General features: G+C 35.5%; 1 pseudogene; it reads right to left on the bottom strand.

Moving 5' to 3' along the window:
• Window positions 1-327: 327 nt before the first annotated feature.
• On the bottom strand, window positions 328-1,727 carry LOC138809222 (transforming protein RhoA pseudogene; annotated as a pseudogene).
• Between the last annotated feature and the right edge of the window lie 6,057 nt (window positions 1,728-7,784).

The following is a 7,784-nucleotide window of genomic DNA, read 5'->3' as shown; positions in this document are numbered from 1 at the left end:
AGTGAAATGGCCATATTTTATCAGAGAGATTGACAAAATGGGAATTTTTTTTTGGGGGGGGGGTCTGGTCGTGGGGCCTGAACCCTGGGCCTGGGCGCTGTCCCTCAGCTCTTCAGCTCAAGGCTAGCGCTCTACCACTTGAGCCACAGCGCCACTTCCGGCTTTTTTCATTTTTCTCTGAGGAATCGAACCCAGGGCCTCAGGAATGCAAGGCAAGCGCTCTACCACTGAGCCGCCTTCCCAGCCCAGTACACTTTTTTTTTTTCTTGTGGGAATGACAAGTATCAGTATTAGGAAATTGAATTATACAAAAAATACTACATCTAGTGTGGGGTAGATATATTTATTTTTGGTAACATACTTTAAGTGGCACTAATTACATAGTAACTATAAGGTAACCAACATGAAACCACAGAACTGTAACTCTGCCACAGCTGCCGAGGACTTGCCTTTCTGGCTGAGTACATTTTCAAACAAAACAAAATAAAGAAAAACTAGACGTCCACCCAGAGCTGGGCCAGTGAAAATCTATGAAGGAGTAGAAGCTCTGATATGGCGACTCACCAGAGTTCTTTGCAGCTAAGAGATGTTAGGCAGGACATGTTAGTTATAAAGAAGTTACAGCTTAATTCACAAAAGTTACCATTTCTCTTCCTAGAAAGAAGCAAGAAGAAATTCCTTGAATTAGCGCCTGGTGTGTCAGGTGGCGTGCAGAGAGGGCTGTCAGGGCAGTGGCAGAAGGACCCTGGCAGGTCAGACGGGTTGGACATCATTAATAGTCATGGTTGGCTTCTAAATACTGGATGACTTCTGATTTGTAATGTTAGGTAACGTGTAGATAAGAAGGTGAGTAATCCTACGCTAAGATTAATAAACAGCACTTGGAAACGAACCGCGTGAGGGCTGTGCTGGCAGCAAGCTTTCACAAGACAAGGCACCCAGAGTTTTTCTTCCCACGACTGGTTTGCAGAGCGGCTCTCGTGGCCATTTCAAAAACCTCTCTCACTCCATCGTTGGCCTTTGCTGAACACTCCATGTACCCTAAAGCGCCAATCCTGTTGGCCATATCTCTGCCCTCTTCAGGTTTAACTGGCTCCTGCTTCATCTTAGCCAGCTCCCGCCTCGTATGCTTATCATTCCGAAGATCCTTCTTGTTTCCAACCAGGATAATGGGCACGTTGGGACAGAAATGCTTAACTTCTGGAGTCCACTTTTCTGGGATGTTTTCTAAACTATCAGGGCTGTCAACGGAGAAACACATCAGTATAACATCAGTGTCTGGGTAGGAGAGGGGTCTCAGGCGATCATAATCTTCCTGCCCAGCTGTGTCCCACAAAGCCAGTTCTACCTGCTGTCCATCCACTTCAATATCTGCCACATAGTTTTCAAACACTGTGGGCACATAAACCTCTGGGAACTGGTCCTTGCTGAAGACTATGAGCAAGCATGTCTTGCCACAAGCTCCATCACCGACAATCACAAGTTTCTTTCGGATGGCAGCCATCTCTTACATATGTGTGCAAAACGTACAGTGTGTGTGACAGAAGTTTAGCAAAGTACCTTGAGCTTCTCAGGTAAAAGGCTCAAGCGATTACTCCCAGGTCCAGCCTTTTCCCACCCACGACGCGAGGTCCGCGAGTGGCAAAGCTCAGATATGAAGGCGGGCAGCTAACGGGGCAACGGTGGACTAACCAAGAGAACCAAGGGGGCCGGCTGGGAGCCGGGAGCACGAGCTCGGGCGGGTGGGCGCGGGCGGACGGGCGGGTGAGTGGAGGCGGTAGAGAATTATCTTCATTTCTTAATTGAATGATAATATGAAAATTTCAGTGTAAAATTTCTGCTTCAAAGTCTCTATCAAGTATTTACTAGTCTGTAAGTAAGTAGTAAATAGTTATCCTAATTATAGGTCAATCGAAATGTGATTGTCAATACTTTAACATATTAATGTTTTTAAGTGATTACTGTATAGTAACTGTAAATATTCACTTTATGACTAATATTTGTTCCCTTTCTGAATTAACCATAACAAATATGACCATGTCTTAAATCTGAGTATAATTATAAAATACACAATGAAATTATTTCATTAAGCTAATTTATAAATTGCATGTATAAAAGCAAATTGATTTTTGGAGAACTATCTGTATACTATCCAACTATTGTAGTTAGGATTCAGAAAATCACCAATATGAACATTCTTCCTTAGGTTAAATTATTAACGAAGAAAATCAAAATCATTTTCATTAAATTCACAATTTAGTCTATGATATGAGGAAAAATTATCCCAGGTAAGATGTTGTTGACATTTGTGGAAATTTACTAGTAAAAACCACCCTAGAAACTATTATGTTCTTCTAATGCATAAAATAATTAAGATTTTTTGTCTTGTAATATAAAAACATGAAAAATGAATTTTAAGGGAAATTGTGAGATTTTAATAAGTACAAAAAACCTTGCCTTTGTAAATTTTGGACATGTGTTTTATAGTCCATGAAATTCCATCCTCTGTACCAGATGCAATGACAACAAGAACTCTCAGTGATTCCATCCTATTTATGTGCATGTCTGAAATTACAGACCTGTTTCTCAAGGTTCCTTCTACTCAGTGTACATGTGTAGTCTGGACTCACTCAGTCACTATGGTGACTGCTGCTAGGTCATAATCAATTGCTGCTTTAGAAGCAACTCTGTGCCTCACAGACTGAATGATGCATGTATTCCAAAGGAACCATCCCATTTGAGATGACCATATATATGACAGTGCGATATGTCTGCTGCTGCCATTTCCCAGAGTTGATGCCCATGGGTATAAATCTATACTTTGTTCTAGTGTTTATCTGCAACACATTTTTTTCCCTGCCTTACTCTAGTCAGCCCTAATTCTGCACACTGTTTTTACCATCATCTATCTTTTCCAGCCTCCAACTAATACATTTGAATTGGTGGGAGTTTATCTTCAAGCTTGATATATGATATGACATAGGTACCACCTCAGAAGAACCCTCCTTGATATTAGTGTTTATAATTTGCTCTATTATGACTTTTACAGTTTTAGAATGACATTAATCTTTAGTAACAGTGCTAAGCCATCATGTCATACAACCGCAGTAGCAAATTTTCACTGGAAAGAATATATGCATTTATAATTTAGGATAGCTCAATTATATTATCTTATTTCATACTTATATATTATCATTATTGAAAGCAATAGATTTTTAACAATGCTGAAATAACCATGTAGGCTGATATACTTAATAAAAATAGATTAACTGAACTCTGAAATAAATATTCTAGGTATCTTTCCTTATAACATGTATCAATACCATAAATGTAATAAAAATTAAAGATTTTTAACAGTTTTTAATTTCATAGGTTTTATCTTTACCACTATTTATGGTATTAATATACTATGAAATGTGATTATGTAAAAAAGATTAAATGATTAAAATATTAAGGTTACATAAATCAAATCTACTTTAAGATTCAGGGAAAATGGTATAATAATTATAAGAAAGAAATATTGTTTTCTCAGGTAATTCAATGTTTCATGAATGTTTTCCAAATATCAGGAACTGTATTCTCAAGGATAAGTGAGCAACATTTATATTTTATAATTTATTTATTTTTCCTTTGAGATTTTTATTGTAATTATAGAGATTAATTAATTTTATGAAACATTTGTATTTTTTTTTCTTTTGGTCGATCATGGGCTTGAACTCTGGTCCTGGGCACCATCCCTCAGATCTTTGACTCAAGGCTAGCACTCTACCACTTGAGTCACAGCACCACTTCTGGCTTTTTCTATTTATGTAGTGCTTTTTCTATTTATGTGAATCCAGTGCCTCATGCATGCGAGGCAAGCACTCTACCATTGAGCTACCTTTCCAGACCCAGCAACATTTGTATTTTAAAGAATAAATAATAATAAAGTATAACTTACTATGTAACTAGAACATAATCAGAAATTGTCAATAGATAAGGAAGATGCAGTTGTAGCCATACACAAGCGCGCACACACACACACACACACAAACACACACACATACGATTGTAAAACAGTTTTGAAATGATACAAATAATGATGTAACAGAAACAATAGTCTGCATTGGCTTTTGTTCCATTTCTACAAGGAGAAAGATTGTAAAAATGTAAGAATTACCAAGAGATAAGTAAAATCATGCTGTCACAAAGCAGGGCCATGTGAAAGGAATTCTTAATAATTAGAAGTCTATGGATACAAAAGAAACTGAAGGGAGATGTTAGGCCAGTAAAAATAAAAAGCTGATAAGGAGTAGCTACTTAAGGAGCAAGAAAATTTAATGGCATTGTTATGGCCTTCTAAATGTCAAGAATCTGAAAGTACAATTTCTGTTAGATAGCTCAGTATTTAGGGAAAAAAAAACCCAAAACTTTACAATCTATTTCTCATTGTGAGTTTTGTAGTCACATAAATACTTATTAATAGTAAAATAATTTTCTCATTACCTTTTATATGTGAATCTTTCAAAAGCTTTATAAACTATCCTTATTTAAATAGCTTGCATGATAATTATTGTTCTGTTTAAAAATTTCTCTTTGCAAATTACCAGTTCATTTCAAGTTTTTTTTTCTTTACAATGTATTCTCTCCTACAGAACATTTCCTGTTGTTTTCATTGGAGTGGATCTCACTAAATACAAACCTCATTACACTTGATTGTAGCACTAATACACCTTCAAATGTCTCAACAGGTGACATTTAGATGAAAAATAATAGAATACATATTAATTTAAGAGCTAAAAATCTTTTCAATAATTTAAAGAATACAACCATACAACAGATTCTGAAGTACAAAATGAATGAAAAACTATTGTTTGTATATTGTACAAAACTTTATAATTACAATATAAAATAGTTTTTTAACAATCATAATTACATTATTTAAAGAGATGCATAAAACAATGTCTTACTATGGTATTTGCTAACATTTCAAAAATACAAATTCTCCAGTTGGAATCAAGGATCATATATCACTGTACATATCTTGGTATTTGTATGATATAAATGAAGCTGTGTTTATGTGTGCATCCTCAGCAAACAATCTTTATTTGTACATTTATGCCAATGACATTTGTAACTTACATATGGTAAAAATAATTGGAAAACCATTGATTGTAACTCTCCTTACATATTGAGAATTGAATAGTAAGAGACAAATATTTATTTACTAGCATCTTTTCATACTACAGCCTTTTTGTCTTGTTAGATATTTTCCTGGAAGCTTCCTCTACCTCTGAATGATTAAACTTCAGTTTATTTACCCAGTAATATATTTAAATATTCAGGGTATAGTTCCTTAAAGTTTATCATCATAAAATATTTCCTGAATGTGCTTTATATCCATTATGTATAGATTAGAATGGATTTCCAATAAAGGAGGATAAGGCAACCATTAAAATCATGTATGATAAATATAAAGCTACTGTACTTATTGTAGTTGTAAACCATCACCATTTGTCAAATATGAATGATATGCCAGTGTGAAATTTTTGTGTAGTTCACACTAAGTACTGTAATTCAGTGCTAAGGTTTTTCTAAGAAGATTCTATGAAGCTCATTTAAACTATATGTACCATCTCAACTGTACATTCATATTTCACCAACTATTTTTCTCTTCAAAGTTGAATAGTTCTCAGTAATATGTATTTTCTTTTTTCTTAAATTTTAGTTTATTGTGAATATGATGTACAGAGGGGTTACAGCTACGTAAGTAAAGTCATGAATACATTTCTTGTCAGACATTGTTACTCCCCTTCCTCATTTTTCTTCCACTTTCACTCTCCCTTAACTCCCCCACCCAGTTTTAAAATTCATTTCCAACATAGTGTCTTGTAAGTATCGCTGTTGCATTGGTTCACTCTTTGTCCTTTGTCTCACCATTTTGTTATTCCCCTTCTTTCCCCAACGTATATACAAGACACAGGGTACCAAAATCAATACAGTGACAGTAGGGGATTAACCATAGGAAAAAAGCATAAAAATGAAATGAAAAAGAAAGAACTTCAAACAGTACATAAAAAACCCTCTTATTTCCATATCTTGGAGTTCATTTCTATTGACATTGTTTTTGTGGTCCTCTGCTAGGATTATTCTAGACATACAGTAATTGTTACAAATGAGGGAAGCCATGGAGCCTATGTTTCTTTGGGTCTGGCTTACTTCACTTTATATGATTTTTCCCTAAGTCTTTCCATTTCCTTATGAATGGGGTAATGCCATTCTTTCTGATGGAAGCATAGAATTCTGTTGTGTATATATATTTTCTTGGTCCATTCATCTATTGAGGGGCATCTGTGTTGGTTCCATATCTTAGCTGTGGTAAATAATGATAGATAAACATAATTATGCTGGTAGCTTTAATATGACCTTGTTTGTTGTCATTTGGGTAAATGGATCAAAAGGGACCCCTATGTTTAGCCTTTTGAGGAACTTCCATACTGTTTTTCAGAATGGTTGAACCAGTTTATATTCCTCCCAACAGTGTAGTAACATTCCCTTTTGGCCACATCCTTGCCAACATCTGTTGCTAGTTATCTTGATAATGGCCATTCTAACTTGAGATAAGAGTAGATATGCTGCTTGTCTCAGACCTATACTAGTTATTGCAAATAAGAAAAACCACGTCTGAGACAAGCAGAAAAGGTCAGATAAGTTGATGTTAGGTGAAGTTAACCCCAAGGTAAGTATTCAAATGTTTTATCTTTCTTGCGATTGTTTCTAACATATTTATAAGATGATTTCTTTGTTGTTTTTATGTCCCCTCCCCACAGCATAACCCTTGTTTTCACTGTATTTGAAATTGGTATAATTTGTGGAGGGGAAGGGAAAAAAAAACAAATCGTTTAAATAGGAATACAGGTGGACCCATTGCAACAATGAGATGTACAAGATGGTATGTGGAAGAACAAACTTTACAACCTTGGCCAGGGGGTTGGGGGTGTGGAGAGGGAAGTGGGAGGGGGTGGGAGATGGGAAGGAATAGGAAGGGGAAACAAAGGAGGAGGCAACAATGCTTGATAAGAAATGTACTCATTACCTTGTCCATGTAACTCCTCTGTATGGTATTTTCACAATAAAAAAAAATTGAAAGAAAGAAAGAAAAAGAAAGAAAGAAAGAAAGAGAAAGAAATCAAGGAAGAAAGAAAGAAAGAAAGAGAAAGGAAGTAAGTAAGGAAGTAAGGAAGGAAGGAAGGAAGGAAGGAAGGAAGGAAGGAAGGAAGGAAAGAAGGAAGGAAGGAGTAGATACACAGAAAATATTACAGGAAAGGGGATATACTAGGGCTTTTTGGCACAGGTTGAAACTTCCTAAATAGAGATCCAGAAACACAACAAATCAAACACAAACAAATCAAAGGCTGGATAAATGGGATTGCATTAATCTTCAGTGATTCTGCATGACAAAGGACATAGCAATCAAGATAAACATAAAATCCACAGATTGGGAGAAGATCTTTACCAACTATAAAATAGACAAGGGTCTCATATCAAATATATATATATATATATATAAAGCTAAAAAGATTGAACCTCCTAATAACAAATACTCAAAGAAACAGCCATCTCATTCATAAGTGGGCTAAAGAATTAAAAAAGACTTCTCTGGAGAGGAAATAATAGCCAATGAACATGTAAAGAAATATTGAACATCTCTGGCCATAAAATAAATGCAAATTAAAACCATTGAGATCCACCTCACCCCAGTAATATGTATTTTCTAATAAGTCTTTCTAGCTTTGTGTACTTAA

Source organism: Dipodomys merriami, unplaced genomic scaffold (assembly GCF_024711535.1).
Source record: "Dipodomys merriami isolate MVZ:Mamm:240054 unplaced genomic scaffold, mDipMer1.0.p SCAF_49, whole genome shotgun sequence".
Taxonomy (NCBI): Eukaryota; Metazoa; Chordata; class Mammalia; order Rodentia; family Heteromyidae; genus Dipodomys; species Dipodomys merriami.
Note: the sequence above shows the minus strand (reverse complement) of the source record. Positions and strands in the feature narration are given on the sequence as shown.